The 16,002-nt window shown below is 61.4% G+C and overlaps 1 protein-coding gene across 1 annotated transcript in view; it reads left to right on the forward strand.

Moving 5' to 3' along the window:
* The first annotated feature begins 732 nt into the window (after positions 1–732).
* Positions 733–16,002, forward strand: part of RAI1 (retinoic acid induced 1) — a 105,600-nt gene continuing 90,330 nt past the window's right edge. The window contains exon 1 of the mRNA XM_032615575.1: positions 733–1,058. The gene's annotated coding sequence lies outside the window, so the exon portion shown is untranslated. The remainder of the gene's footprint in view (positions 1,059–16,002) is intronic.

Consider the following 16,002-nt stretch of genomic DNA (forward strand, 5'->3'; position numbering starts at 1 on the left):
ACCAGGCCGTGGTAGCGCTGGAGACCCGGGTCCTCCCTACGGCTCTGCCTGTCCCCCTGCTCTCTCCTGCCTCGGGGCCTTTGCACTTGCTCCTCCCCCTGCCAGGAACGGTCAGTTCCCAGCTCACACCCAGCTAAGTAGCCCCTGTTCTTCACTTCACTAATGACTAGCGCTCATTTGTCCCTGGAACGATCTTCCTCACGTGTGGAAGCATTTGTTTGCTGTCTGTCTCTGCCCACCAGGGTGCCAGCCCCGTGACGACAGGACCACTTGTCTCTGCTGATTTTGCGTCCAGCGAGGTGCCAGAAAGTGAAGAAATCCATGCTCGGCGGCCTACTGAGCTTAGAGGTCGGAACGTTTCCCAGACTGTGAAGGGGAGGTCACGGGAGGGCTGTGGTGGGTGAGGGCGGGGGCCTGGCCCAGGGACCCGGCCAGAGCCTGGGAGCATCTGAAGACCGGTGCCGGTCCACGTCCTCCGCCCGAGGTTCCGGCCCCGACCCCGGCCCGCGAGTCCTTGAGGGCCCCCCTGAGTCCCCCCGCCCAGCCCCCTCCCCCCAGGCCCGCGGCGGGCGCTGGCCGCCAGGGGGTGCTGTCGGGGCGCGCGGCCCACCTGGCTTCCCGGGCGGCGAGCGAGCGCAGCCAGGCGGCCGGGAACTTTTCTCCTCGCGCTCTCGCCGCCTTCTCCCCCCGCGCGCCGCCCGCCGCCGGCTCTTCCTGCGCGGAGGGGACCGCATTCCCCCGCGGCCGTGCGACGCCAGCAGGCCCGGCGGTGCGCAGCCAGGGCCCGGTCCCCGCGCCCCGGGCGCCGCCCCTGCCCGCGGCTGCGCTCGGAAGGCGAGGTGCGGAGCGAGGCGCGGCCGGAGCGAGAGCGCGCCGAGCAGGCCGCCCAGCCCGCCGCCCGAGCGCCGGCTCGAGGAGGGGGCGCCGAGGCCCACCCTCTTTCCTGCCTGGCTGCTGGCCGGCCGGGCCGCCGCGCCCCGACCCCCATGGCCGCCCGAGTCTCCGGGCAGCGAAGTCGCAGCGCCAGAACCCGGGCCCCCGAGTGAGCGCGCGCTGAGGTGAGCACCGAGCGCCAGGGCGGGGGCGCGGGGGGCCGCGGGGAAGTGCTTTGTGTGCGGGGGGCGCGAGGTCACCGGATGGCCGTCCGGGGAGCTGCGGGGTGCGGGCGCGAGGAGCTAGGGTCGCGGGTGCGGGGGTTGTGCGCGCGGTGGCGCCGGGGGTCAGCCGAGTGCGGGTGGGGACCGGGGCGTTCGCGCGGCGCCGGGGCCGGAGGCGAGCTTTGTGAGTGCGTCCGGGTGGGGGGCGGGGAGCCGACTTCTCCGGGGGGACTCGGGGCCTGGTGGGGCCACGGCGTGGGAGCCAGGGCCTCGAGGGACGGCGAGGGCCGTGGTGGGGAGGGGTGGCGCGCGGGGCTCTCAGCGGAGCCCGCGGCGGTGCCCCCTCGCGGGCGGCGGCGCCCCGGCCTGTGCGCAGGCCGCGCGACCCGGCAGGAAGCGGCCCCGGAGGACTGGGAGCTCCGACGCGGGCAGGCCCGGGGCGCGCGGGCCTTTCGGGGTGACGTCACGGTGGGGGCTCCGGCCACGCGAGTCCCGTGTTCCCGGACGGACGGCTGCGCACCGGCCGTGTCCCTGGCCCCGCGGCTCCGCGCCTGGGAGGCAGGGGACCTGGGAGGAGGACGCGGGGACCGGGCGCAAGGCAGTGTCGCCGAGCGCGGCGGGGGGTGTGTGTGTGTGTTGCAGGACGCGGGGTTGACATTTGGAGCCTTGGTCGCCGGGGGCGGCCGAAGAGGGGCGGAGGGGAAGCGAAACACCAGACAGGCCCGAGGCCGCGGCGGCCCCAGCTTCCTGGGGCGCCCGTTTTCCCAGCGAGCTGTTTCCTTTCTTGGGTTCTGGGTCGGCCTCAAATCCACGCCAGGGGCCGGAATGCGGCCCGAGCCGTGCCCTGGTTCGGGGAGCCCCCGACGGGCGCGGCGCTGGGGCTCCGGGCCTGAATGGAGACGGCTGTCGAGAGTAACAATGCGCTACTGGGGGGCTGGGGGAGGGGAGGCAGCGCGCCTGAATGGCGACCCGGGCCCCGGGCTTGCCAGGGTTTCCGCAGGCTCCGATCCGGGACCCATGCGGGACCCTCACGGTTCCCTCCACCCAGAGTGCCCCCCCCCCCATTTGTCTTCCAACGCAGCGGCGTGTTGAGGATTCAAGGGCATTACATCTGGTTGCAATCCAGTTTCATGCCGCTGTTGGGCTGTTAAGACTTCGCGCTGACGTCAGAGCAGGGGAATTACTTCTTTTTATTTTATCTTTTTTTAGTTGTCTGCTGCCCGGGGAGGGGAGGCGGGGTGGGTTAGGAGAGTTCTGATGTGGAGGCGCCAGCGCCGTGGGAGCCCCAGGCTGGGGGCTATGCCTCTCTCCCCACACCGCATCCTCCATTCAGACCTGGCTCCGCCTGGGGTCAGGCGCACCCTGGGTGGGGGCAGCCCTCGCTGCAGACTCAGTGGAGGCCCCTCCCGACTGACCACACAGCTGCATTTCCAGAGGCTTCCCTGGGACGTGGCCTCAGGATCTGGAAGCTGGAAAGGAATCTTCTAGTTTCCCACCCCTCCCCCTTGACAGTGAGGGCCTCAGGAGTGTCCAGAAGGGAGTCCTTAGGAAAAGTGGCCTTCTGGGTAACACAGAGGAGTGGACACAGACATTCTGGTTTGGGGGAGGCTCAGCCCCAAAACTGTGGCAAAGGCTCTCACAGGCAAGAGGCTTGGAAAGGAGAATGTGTCCAGGGGCGATCCCGGCCCCAGAAGCCGAGTATGGAGTGGGCTGAGTGTGATCTTTCCCAACAGCCAGAAGCTTCTGTAGCTTCCTCAACAGGGCGGGGGGGCGTCACCCGCCCCGTAACGGTCTTTCTCTCCCCGTTGACCAGGAGGCCCCTGCAGGCAGGGACCCTGCTTATTCCTCCTTAGACTCTTTAGTCTGGACTGTGGCCTCCAAACCCTCAGCTGTGACCTATAGTAAGAAATGCATTTTAGGTCACAATTCCATTCACGCCCACTGTGTGTAACTGGAAAAAAAAGTTTAGTGACATAGCTCTTTACTCTGCTATGTACCCTGGTCTGATACTTTCTATTCTAGTCTATTTGGTTTTTGTTGTTTTTTTAAATTGCTTTCTGTGACCCACTAAATTGATTTCACGATCCACTAATGGGTCCTACCCAGGGTTTGAAGAAACAGGCCTAGAAAATGGGTCTGCCTTCTATTCATTCAACAAACATTAACTGAGGCCCTGACAGTTTCTCTCAGTTTCTTCTTTTTGAATTACTCAGGTAAGACATGGATTTGTGAACAATGCAAATAACCCGGAAGTACACAGAGTAAAAGTGCCCCCCAGGTAACCCCAGTTAACACCTTGAATATGGTTTGCTCTTCTCTTATGCATACATGTATCATGTACACAAATACAGAGTTTTCTCTTACCCCAAACGAGACCGCCCCTCGGGCTCTTAGTGGTCAGCTCCCTTTTCCTTCCTGTTGTCTTGGCGGGGTCACAGGTGGGGTGCTCCAGGGCAAGGCTTTGGGTGACTCCTGGCTCCACCACGTCCTGAATGAGTTGTTCACCTCTCTGTGCCTCTGTGTCCCCATCTGTGCAACGGGGGTAATAACAGTACCAGCCTCACAGGACTGTGAGTGAAGCTTTAACGAGTGAGTGAGTCCACGTCAACCTGTGAAGCTGAGAACAGTACTTGTCCCAATAAATGTTAGCTGCCACTGTCACCATTATCATCACCACTGTCTTCCCATGGCCGTCCACGTTTGCACCTCGTTGCTTTAATAGCGCCTGTGGCTGGGCATGGATGTCCCGCCAGCGACGTGTGGCTCCGCAGGCAGGCCCAGGCGGAGCCCTGCACGCCGGGCAGCGTTCCTTCGGGAGAGGCACCGGGGCTTACTGGCCCACCAGGTATTTTCCAAGGGCCCGCCGTTTCGAAGTTCTGTGTTTAATGCACCTGCCTCCAAGGTCACAGCCCAGGGGTGAGAACCAGATGGTACCCAAGGGGACAAGTGGGAGCTCGCGCCAGGTCTTGGCAGGAAGCAGGGCCTCGCATGGAAGCACTGACAGGTGTTCTGGGGACAACGTGGGAGGGAGTGGGTCGGTGTCTTTGGCGGGACTTGGTCACGCGGGGAGGGGCAGAGGGGACCACGGAAGCCAGTTCCAGGATGGTGGGCAGGTAGCCTGAGCTTTACGATCCAGGGATGAGTGTGTCCCAACTTGACCAGGGTTGGGGCTTTGTGGAGGTGCGGCTGCATGGCAGAGGGGGCTTGGAGCAGGTGCTTGGAGCACAGGTAGGTGATGAGGGGCCGTTCCTGGCAAAGGGGACACACCAGCGATTCTTCGGCAGCTGCAGCGGACATGGCCGGTGTCCTATGGCCAGGAGGGAGGACTTGGCTCAGAAAGAACGTGGTGGGAGAGGCTAGCTGTTGCCGCGGCCTCCTCAGCAGCCTCCCTGCCTCCATCCTGCCCCCTCCCAGCATGGGCCACACTGCAGAGTGACCTTTCTCAACCACGGCAGTGACTCCCCGGGGCTCCTGCTGCGCTCTGCATCAAGGTCTGCTCCGGAGTCCCTCCCGCGCCGTGTGGGCCTTTCTGGTCCTCGCCTGCTCTGGTCCCACTCAAGCCCCGTCCCCTCCTGCCACAGCCGAGCCCCCTCCCAGGATGCAACCCTGGCATTACTGCCTCTGTACGTTGGCCCAAGCTGTTCCTTCCACCTGGGCTGCCCTTCACCTTCCTCCCTGCGTCCCGAGACCCAAACAGACGTCCTGTCCCCTCCTTCTCTGACCTCCACGGCAGAACTGAGTCATCTCCCTTTGTCTATGGCTGAGGCATAGCATTTATCTCAGAATTATCGGTAATTCTGTCGGTGTCTGTCCTCCCCGGGAGGCCGGGGCATCCAGGCCCAGAGCTCAGCTGCCTCGTCTGTGCGGCCCCAGCTCCAAGGGTGAGGCCGGGGGCGCGGGGCGCTCAGAAGTCTTCCCGGCAGGAAGGGCCGGGCGAGGTGGGGCGGGGGAGCCCAGCATTGTTTCGGGGGCCCCTGTGGGATCTTGGGGATTCTTGGGGCGCCAGTCAGGGGATTCTATTCGTCACCCTCAGAGGAGACCGGCAAGGCCAGAGAGGGGCCCCTGCTCCTTCTGGGGGGCTGAGGAGAAACTGGCTCGTCCTGTTTCCCGGGATTGAGGCAGAGCCGTGCCCCGTGCCTGGGTGGGTCACCGGGATCCGAGACTGGAATGTGACACCAGGGTGGGTGCCAGCAGCTGGAGGTGCAGATGGGGCTCGGCTACCAGAGGAGAGCTTTTGCCCTACTGGTTCTCGAATCTGTGTGGATAGCGTGTGTGGTGGTGGGACACCAGTGGGGTTGGTGGGAACGAGGAGAGGGCGACGTGGGAAGGACGCCTAGTCAGGAAGGACAGAAGGACAGGCCAGGAGCACCAGGGCTCTGCTGTGACCACCCGATCGTCGCTCACCCAGCAGACACCCCCTCCCCGCCACGTTTCTTCCCCTTGGCCCTGGGCTCGCCGGCCCCGGAGATGAGATGCTCAGGGCCAGTGGACAGCAGGCGTCCAGTTTCTGCATGGTGATCGGCCTCAGGAGGAGGGGGTCCCGCAAGCCCGGAGGGGAGCTGTCAGGAGGTGTAGGGTCCCAGTGGGGGGGGGCTGGGGCCCCTCAGGGCCCCCCAGGCTGGGGGTCCCAAGGGAGCTGGTGCAGACTACACCGCATTTGGCCCCCTCTCCTCCCGTCCCCTCCCTGGAGACATGCCTCAGTCCAGTCTGGGCAGCACGGCTGAGCAGGGGAGCGGCCTTGGGTTTGGAATCAGGACAGGGTTTGAGTTCCAGCTGCTGCTTCAGGAAAGTCACGCCCTCTCCTTCCCCCCCTCCCCCGTCCCCCACCCCCCGCCCCACCACCCCAGCACATTTCCCCTCCTGTCCGAGAGGGGGCGGTAACTGCTGCATCCAGTGTGCTCTGTGATCTGGAAAGCATGGGGTCAGAAACACAGGCCAGCCCGGGTTCACATCCAGGTGCCACCGTCCTTTCAGGGGCTCCGTCTCCCCACCTTTGAAACGGGCACAGTCACAGGCCCCGAGTCACTGGCTGCTGGCCCGTGGACTCGGCAGGGACCAGTACTCTTTCTGCTGAAGGACTTTGGGGGAAGAGGTCGCTGTTATCACTCCTCCCGTAGCCTTCCCTGCGGTGACGTTGGCCAAAACCAGGAGTTCGGTGCCTGTTCCTCCCCCAAGCCAGGCTGAGGTGGATGGATTGCGTGTCTCTGTCAGCCGGTGGGGCAGGTGAGAATTACAGTTTTCCGGCCAGTTTCTGTTTGCAAAGAGGCTTTGCCCCGGTGCTATAGGTGGACTTGGGCAGCAGTGTACCACAAACTCATTCATTTCTTTGTGCATTCATTCATAAATCACATACTGAGTATCTCGCGCACACCAGGGTGCTGGGAACACAGCCGTAAACACAGGCTTTTTGGCCGTGAACACCTTTCAGAGTTCAGCTGCCTGGGTTCACATTCTGGCTCTGCCGCTTGCAAACTCAGACAAGTTACTTCTTTGCTTTCTTTACTCATCCGTGAAATGGGGGAAATGGCAGCGCTTGCCTCAGGGTTGTTGGGAGAATGAGTGAGTTGATGCAGATAAAATCCTTAAGACAGGGCCTGTTTTCATACATAGAAATACACAGAAGGTGCTCGAGGATGGTGGTTTTTTATTCCTGCCCTGAAGAATCTCAGTGCCCGCTCAGCACTGGGGGAAGACAGTCCAGCCAGGGCCTTCCGGAGACGGGTGACACCTGGGAAGGGGGTGGCAGCCCTCCGAGCCCCGCCCTCAGGCCCTGGCCCAGGGAGGCCACTGCACCAGGTACCTCTGCAGTCAGACCTTCCGTGCGGCCCTGGGGCCAGGGGTCTAACTCCGCCTGCACCAGGAGGGCTTCAGACTTGGAAAAGTAATTTCAGTATCCAGGGTTGAAGCTGAACGGGTTTTCTGATTGGCATCCTCAGTTACCAGAGGCCAGCAGACCACCTCTGGGTGTCCTCAGGTAGGTTCCCCCAGCTCCCTGGGCCTCTCTTTCCTCCTTTATAGACAGCAGAAACAACAGTACCGACCTCATCGTTTCCCTTTTAAGAGGATTGAATGAGATGATGCCTGTAAAACGCTCAGCTGTACTTGGCACATAGCAAAGCGCTTAATGATGGTGCCTACTAGTAATAATAATTCTCAGCAAATGTAAATTAAAAACCATCTGAAAGATTTCTTCTTGGGCACTACAGCTCCCTGGAGGTGTGAAGTTGTCACCCTCCCACCGGCTAACAGGACAAAGAATTGTTACAGAGACGCTGAGGCCCAGACAAGCTTAGCTGCTGACACAAAGTCACACAGGAGCCCAGGGCAGGGTGTGGAAGGGGGAGCAGAACTGGGTTTTAGTCGGGTGCTCTCTGATGCTTTGAGAGTTATTCCTGCAGCAAAATGGTAACTGGTGATCAGCTCTGATATTCAGCTGAGGTCAAATGGGCCTGTATTCTGGAAGCTTCTGGTCTGATAGGGAAGATGAAATTTGTACATGATTATGATAAGAGGAAAAGAGGTAAAATAAAAATCACCTGTTCTGTTGGGGGAAGAAGGGAGAGTCGTGCGTTCACTCATTTTGGGGGGCGGGGTGCCAGGCCTCAGAGCAGTGGTTCTCAGTTGTGGGTAATTTTGTCCCTCAGGGGACGTTAGGCGCTGTCTGAAGGCATTTTTGGTTGTCTTCACTGGGTAGGGGATGCGGGCATCTAGTGGGTCGAGGCCGGGGACACCCCCCCAACAAATTACCTGGCCCCAAATGTCAACGGTGCTGATGGGGTTTGAGCAGCCTTGCCCTGGAGAAATGGGTGACTACATGACGGCCGCCCCTCCCCTTTTGAAGCCCACAGTCGGGTAGGGGAGCGGACCTGAAAGACATGATTCATAGATGTGGATTCAGATGTGGTCGTGTTGCAGCTAAGAGGGCGCTCCTCGCAGGGGAGGCCTTGGGGGAGAGCTTCCAGGCCGGGGGCGCGGGTGCAGCCCAAGCGAAGGCAGAGAAGCAGAAAGGCAAAGGTGTGTGGTGGGAGGGGCGGACGCCTGGTGTGTGTCTGGGGCGGCAGCAGACAATGACCCGGCCTCAGGGCTTCCAGAACCGGAAGGCCGAGGACTTCTCCGCTTTGCCTGGTTTGAAGCAACTTTGTCTCCTAGCCTGCTGTGCTCTGGGGGACTGGTTGTGGGGGGGAGGAATGCTGCCCTCCGAGGGGTCCCAGCTCTGCCCCTTACCTCATTTGCATCCACCTGATAGGTGGGAGAGAGAAGCAGGATAAAAAGAAGAGGAAGAACGATACTTTCATTTCAAACACAGATAGGGACGGGGAGATGGGAAGGAATTCGGTTTAGGGTACCTTTGAGAGGAGCACAGAAAATCCCCACCATGGCCCAAAAGAGCACTAAAAACAGACGTTTTGCCAGATCAGACTTAACTGAGTGGCTCCCTCTTGTCGAGTCCAGCAGGATGTGGATGGAGCTGGCTTTGTTCCCTTGGGGTGACATTGACCCCTGGGGCCCCCTCCCTGGCAGATTAAACAGAGAGGCCCTGGTCTCCTGGACAGGACAGGAGCCTGCGGAGCTCAGCTTGAGCGTTCCAGAGGGCCAGAGATGGTGACGGGGGGGGGGGGGGGGGGGGGGGGGGGGGGGGGGGAGGGGGGGGGCAGGCCCGGCAGCAGGGCCAGATGGGGGATGGTTCCTCTAATAAGTGTATGTCTGGCTCTCTGGCTGCCGAGAGGGATCATGGAGCAAAGCCGTCATTTAATGAGTGCCTGCTTTTGTGCTTGGCACTGGGTGGTCCTCTGTAAGCCTTATTAACCGCCTCATACAGATTATCAAGGAAACTGAAGCTCAGAGAGGTTAAGTGACCTGCATGAGGTCACACAGCGACCAAATGCGATTGGAAACCACATCTCTTGGGCGCCAAAGCCAGGCCCTGCCTGCCCCTTGCTCACTTCCTCATGGTGGTCACTCATCCAGTCAGCAGATAATCTCTGACTGTGAAATAGTACTGTGACCTGGTGGGAAATTTTAGAGTCGGAAGTGGGCTTGAATTCTGACCGGAGCAGTTTTAGTGTCTGGAAGTTGGAGCCTCCTTTCATCTGTCAAGCGGGCGTAACCATACCTTTATCCTGGAGTTGCTGTAAGGGTTAAACTCTGCATGGAAGGGGACAGGAAGGGGAAGAGGGAGGCCCGGGGAGGTTAGGACCTGCCCTGGGCCACCCAGCGTGGCAGGGCGCAATAAGAGAGCCCTGGGTAGAAGGAACCAGGCGAGATTGTGGTATCTCTGTGCAGTATCGGTGTTGGGTTTCTTTATTTGAACCAGGAGAGAGGGCAGCCCCACTCTGCAGGTAGAAAAGGTGGTGTGGAATGCGGGTGTTTATTTTTCTTTGCCTGTGAAAGCCTTGTTTCAGCTCAGGCCGATAGGGCTTCCCAAGACACTGCAGAGGGTGCCTGCCATGCTGAGGGGTCTGCTCAGGTGCCTGCCTAGGGTGGGCACTGAGGGGGCACCTACCAAGCCAGGCTCCCAGTGCAGCCTGTGGACCCCCAGAAAGAGTGAGGGTGGGTGAAGACCGTGAAACCGGGGCGTCGCTCTGCCTCCTTGAATTTGGCCTTCCTGGTCCCATTCATCTCCTTATCTCTGGCAGCCCCCTTGGGTTGCTGGGAAGTCAGGGGCAGCCTTCCTGATTGACAAACAAAACAGGCCTTGCTCACAAAAGGAGAGGGGAGGTTGGCCGGACCGCTCTGGCTTCCCAGCCCCTGGCTGCAGGCATCTCTCCTGCTCCACCCAGAAGACACCCTACATTCTGAGAGGCAGTGAGGGGGCTGCAAAGCCATTTTCAGTCAGATCGCCCTGGCTGGTCCCCAGCCTCCAGCAGTTAAGGAGGTGGATTCTCGGAACGATGAGGTGGCCACGAGGCAGGGCTTGCTGTATGGTCGGCGCCTCCTTCCCTTCAGCAGGCTGGGAAGGCAGCTTGGAGAGGAAGCCAGGCCGGCAGGTAGCAGAGAAAGACATCGGATCCAGGGGGAGCAGCAGAGAAAGCAAACAAACAGGGCTTTGTGTGGTTGTAGATCGGCGGCTCAGAAGGGAAGCCGGCTGGTGGGAGGGGGAGAGGGAGGGGGAGGAGGGGAGTGCAGGCCGGGCCAGTGCTCTGGGCAGATAGGTGGCCGGACCAGCTCAGGCTGGGTGGCCACGGGGCAGGGAGTGCCACTGTGTGTGGACAGGCGTCTGGAGTCAGCCTGGCCGAGTCCCAGCCCTGCCACTTCCCTCCTTAACAGATCTGGGCTTGTTTGCCCACCTACCCGGGCAGAGCCACTCACACAGGACTGGGGAGATAAGTCATCCGGCCCGACTGGCCTGGCCTGTCGTGTGAGCCCCCACCCTATGGGGATGCAGGCCAAGAAGGGGTCAGGGTCTGCCTGGCGGGCTGCCAGCTTGGCTGGGTCTCCTGGGAGGGCACTGCGGGGGGCCTGGACGGCAGCCGAGCAGAGGAGTTTGCACTGTCCAGCAGCAGATGCCTGGCGTGTGGGTGGGCAGAGGCCAGCATCTCGGGCCCCCGGCCCTGGCGCGGAACGTCTGCACTGTGGTGGAGGGGCCATCTCGGGGCCAAACCCTGGATCCTAGCGGGGCTGGCCCGCCTGTCCAGGAGCGCGCAGCTCCGCCTCGGGGAGGGCTTGGCAGGAGCGGGCAGGCCAGACACGCAGGCAGCTGCATTATCGCCTCCGGGGCCATGTCCTCTCCTCCCTGACCTCGGGAGGGCAAACGCCCGCTCTTTCTGGCCTCCCTTCGTTCCCGGCGGCGCCCCCACCGCGGCCGCGCCGGAGCCTCCGCGCGTCCAAGCGGATGAGCCCCGCTGGGGCCGAGACCGCGACGCGGGGAGGGCGGGGCGGGGCGGCCGTTGCGTCGCCATGGCAGCGCCCCTCCCGGCGTGCCCCGCGCCGCCGCGGGGCGGGGCTTCCAGGCCCTGCCCCTCACCTCGCCGACCCGCGGCTTCCGGGAACCCGGGCTGGGGGCGGGACTTCCATGCCCCGCCCCCCATCGCCCACGGCTTCCGGGAACCGGGGCGCGGGGCGGGGCTTCCGGGCGGTCTGCCTTCGGCCGGGTTCTGCTCCTGCGTCCGGTACCGGTTGCCGGGGAGCTGCGGTCGTGAGTCCGGCGCAACCCTGCGGGGCGGGCCTGGGGTTACCTCCGCCCTTCCCCCGCCAGCCGCCGCTCCTGCTTGGCGCCCCTTCGGTGGCCCGCTAGTCACTCCCGGGCTGCCTTCTCTCCCGGGGCACTCGCTGAGCTCTGCCCGCCCCCACCTGGCTTGGGCAGGCCGCCGGACGTGGTGCAGCCTTGGGCCTTGGAAGGAAGGGGGGCTCTGGGCGGGGGCAGTCGTCCTTGGCCTTTCCCGAACCTCTCCCGGGGCACGCGCACCGGGAAGGTGAGAATGGGCTTCAGCAGCTGCGGGAGGGACTTGATATGGAAAAGAACTTCTCAGGCCTGAGCATTTTGTTAATAAAACCACCAGGTTATAAGCATGTTGATTTTTAGAAAAACCTAAAAATACCGTAAGACAAGTAAAAATCCCCTATAATTCTACCCCCGGGACACACCATTGTCAACATTTTTTCTCTAGGCATGTGATAAACAACACATGGTAAATGTAATAAATATAAAACGTGGAATCATGCAATATATTTGGCTTTGTAAGGCACTTGGTGGTTTAATACCTTTTTTTAAATCACTATACACGGAGGACAGGCTTATTGTAGACTTTTGGAAAATAAGGCAAGTTAAAAGAAAAGCAGTTCACCCGAACTCCCAGTCTCCAAAGGCAGGTGCGTTTGACTTTTCTTCGCAGCCACCCGCACCCCCGTTCACGGGGTCTCTGTTTAAGTATGCTGCCACTCCTCCCCTGTGTCCATCTGACATCCTGCTTTTCTCCCCTCCTGTTGTGGGACCTGCTCCTTTTTATTGAGTCTGTGAGTCTGGAGGGAACTGCAACCAGGTCTTGGGAGAGCTTCAGACAAGAGTCGGGCTGGGGGGGCTGCTTCCTGACTTAGTCCGTCCTCTCCCCACCTGTCGACCCCGGGAGCCCTTCCCCACAGCCACTCACTCTGATCGGCAGCTTGGGCAGGGGCCACCCAGCCTGAACAGGTACGTTGAAGACTTGTGGCCCTCTCTGAGACCCAGGCTCCAGCTGCAAGGCCACACCGAGGTCTCAGACCTCAGCCTCATCCGGGGCCTCCTTTGCCCAGCACACTCGGACTCAAAGACCCCTTGTTGGTCCTGTGGCCCACCTTCTGCTCCCTCTCTGCCTCCTAGGAGCAGGTTTCTGCTGCCCTGGGCTCCTTAGCCTCCCCCCGGGGGTGTGTGGGCCTGGCACCAGGCACAGCCTCCCTCTGCCCAGCTGCCTCTCAAGCTACAAGCTGCCCTTGCTCCCATCCGTCCCTCCTGCCAGGCCTTCTCTTCCCCATTCCTCAACAGTTCGATTCTAACACATCCCAGCCCCGTGTGAAACAGACCTTGGAAAATCAGAGTTGCCAAGGATGGATTGGCATTTAAAAGGCATCCAAGGGTTGGGGGGAAAAGCCGAAGAGGCAAGAGAGCACAGGGCCCTGTCCCTGAGCAGTAGCAGGATTTAGTGGATGGAAAATCACAGAACGCTCCTTTCCCTGGAATAACAGCCTAGGCAGAGGGGTGGCGGGTAGGGTACCAGACAGCATGCCCCACTGGCCACCACCTGCTGTCACTGCCGTGTGCTCTCCGAAGTGAAAAGATGCGGGAGGGATGTTGGGAGCCTGCAGCCAATGGCCCTGTAAATTGTATTCTTTTAGCAAGTTTATTCATGTATAAAATATGTAAGGCCTGCTTCACTTCACCTGTAGCAAGGAGGTGGCCGGGTTGGGGCTGAGATTGACGCTCTGAGCGGTTTACTTATCTGGAGCTGCTCTTCTGGGCTGGGCACCGCCTGCCATGTGGAATTTAACCAAGTGGCAAGATGGGTGTGTGTCTGTTCCTGGGCTTGGGGGCTGTGTGTATGTGGCGTGTGTCTGTCAGTCTTTGGGGGGCTCTGTACGTGGAGGGTGATGGTTCTCGAGCGGTTGCTGCATCCAGGCACGTGTGAGTCTGTGTGTGTCGGATTGCTGAGCGTGAGCTCGTATGTGTGATGTGTGTGTGTGCCTGTGCGTGTGCGTGTGCGTCTCGGTTGGGAAACGAGTTAAGGGGACAGGTTTTGTGAGCATGTCTTGGGCGCTTACATGTGCGGTGGTGTCCACGACGTGGGGGGAGGACACACGTGCTCCTCTGTGTGTCTGCGTTTGTGCGTGGGGCCCCGTGTGTGGCTGAGTCTGTCGTGTGTGTGTGCGTCGTTTCCGTGGGCACGTGCGGTGTGGTGCAGGACTGTACGTCAAAGGCAGAGGCAGTGCCGCCGGCCGGGTTGTGGAGCACCGGCTTACAGCCCTGGGCACTGGGAGGGATTGATGCCTGGCGCACCTGTGTTCTGTGACCCCTGTGTGGCTGGGCCTCAGGCTCCAGGAAGGACTGGCCTTGGGGACTCAGGGGAGGCTGACGCCCCTGGGCCTCTTCCAGCAGAACCGGGCCTTCCCTGCCCTGTGACTCAGAAACCAGAGGGAACTCCAGGGTCAAGGTGGTCTGGGCCCATGTTTGACGGATGGGGAAACCGAGGTCCAAGGGCACACAGCCTGTGGTGGCCATGGCAGCCCGTAATGCCGGGCATGGCTCCGGCAGCACAGCCCCACCCCCCACCCCCCCCACCCCGCCAGGCTTAAGCTTCCGCTTCTGTGCCTGGGGGCTTGGTTCCCGGCTCTGGGGGCGACTCTGCACCGAGGCGGCATCGCTGTCCCTCCCCTAGCTGCAGCTCCCGGCCCAGACGCGGCCCAGTGGCATTCTCCTCAGCCTCGTGACAGCCCACAGCTTCCCCCACCTCAGCAGCTAACGCGTCTGTCACTACTTTCCTAATGAGGCTGCCGAGGGCCCCCCCCCCCCCGGGACCGATACCTTTGCAGGCCAGCCGGCAGCTGAGAGGGTGGGCCGGCCTCGGGTCAGGCTCGGGACGGGGCAAGCCCCTTTCCCGACTTCAGCCCCAGCCACGAGGGCATCGAGGTCCGTCCAGGCCCCTGAGCCTGCTGCTTGGGGGCGGGGGGTGCCCGAAGGCCCTGGGGAGGCAGGAAAGCCCACACCGGCCACATTTTTCTTTGGCACCGCGACCGTTTATAGTAACAGTACTTCATCCGGCCGGTAGGTGTGTTGGCGGGCCTACTGTGTGCCAGGGCTAAACTCATCCGTGATCTGGCTGTTCGTAAGCCCTGCCCTTGGGGAGCTGTGGCCAAAGCAGGAAAGACAGTAATCAACTGAGTTGTTTGCATCGTTACGCATTCCCGTGTGGGGATGCGCCTTTGTCACGAGCCAAGACAGAGGCATGGACCAAACTTGCAGAGTTTTTCTAACAGAGAGCAGGAGTCCTGTGCCTAGGCTGGGCCACACCGGCCCCTGAAAGGCTCAGCTAGGACTTGAATGAGTCAGGGGACCGAGACCCTTGCTGTTTGGCCCCAGGCCACTGCCCACCTTCTCTGGGCTCCCTAGGGGCTAGAAGTTCCCTTCCGGCTCCATCACCTCTGACTGGAACTCAGGCAGCGGTGTCTCTTTGCCCTCCCCTCCAGGGCCCTCAGGACACCTAAGCTACAGCCTTGGCTTGGGAATGCCAGAGGCACTGCCCCAGGGGACCCGGGAGCCTGTCCTCAGGCCCCACCTCCTTTTGCTCTCACAGAGGCTGTCCCTGGGCTGAAGGAAGCTGGGAAGAGACGGAGCCGGAGCGTCAGGCCCAGCCCCTCTGCAGCAGAGGGAGGTGTCTGTTCATTCATTCACCTGCCCACGAGTGCCTTTATTTTTTTATTTTTGAAAATTTATTATTTTTATTTTTGGCTGCGTTGGGTCTTCGTTGCTATGCGCGGGCTCTCTAGATGCTGCGAGCGGGGTGGGGCCACTCTTCGTTGCGGTGCGTGGGCACGGGCTCTAAGCGTGCGGGCTTCAGCAGTTGTGGCTCACGGGCTCAGTAGCTGTGGCGCACGGGCTTAGTCGCTCCGCGGCACGTGGGATCCTCCCGGACCAGGGCTCGAACCCGTGTCCCCTGCATTGGCAGGCGGACTCCTAACCACTGCGCCACCCGGAAAGCCCCTGGACGCCTTTAATTGCCGGGCACTGTGCTGTGCATGAGACCAGGTGCCACACTGGTTGTCGTCTTGCCACATCCGGCCCCCAGACCCACCTTGAAGGCCCACCAGTGTTTGGGGGGGGGGGAAGCAAATGAGTTGCCAGGGAGCAGCCCTTGGGAGATGTCACGTCCAATTCCAGCTTACAGCTCACCTGGATTATTGCGGTCTGCTTCCCTCAAGACCACGCTTGGTGGCCCTCCTACAGCCTGACACCCAGGTGGGGTGGGATGGCACACCTCCTCCTAGCCACAGCCCCCATGCCTCCCTGGTGTCCTGGCTGTGTTGCCCGTGGTGATGCAGCTTCCTGGTTACGAGCCCAGCCTCAGGAGCCAGACCGCCCTGTAAATCAAGTCCCTGTCTAAGCCTCAGTTTCCTTCTTGTCAAGTGGGGTCACAACAGTAAGGACCCACGAGCTCCTGGAGTCACAGGAGGGATTAAAGGAGAGAAGTTTTAAGTGCTTAGAACTGGCTTCAGTGTTGGCTGCTGCCCTTGTGTTACGAGCCACCTGCAGGCTGAGACCTGGGTTCCAGCTCCCTTGCTGGGGACCCTGTGTGGCACGCGCATCTCCAGGCTTGTTTCCCCAGGTGTTTCTTTGGGAGAGAGACACCTGCCGTCCCCGTTGGACCTCGTCCCTCACCGTCCAAAGACCTAGTCTTGGGACCTGGACTGGGCCCCTGGGGACCTGGACCCCCCACCCCAT

This window comes from Phocoena sinus, chromosome 20 (genome assembly GCF_008692025.1).
Source record: "Phocoena sinus isolate mPhoSin1 chromosome 20, mPhoSin1.pri, whole genome shotgun sequence".
In the NCBI taxonomy this organism is placed as follows: Eukaryota; Metazoa; Chordata; class Mammalia; order Artiodactyla; family Phocoenidae; genus Phocoena; species Phocoena sinus.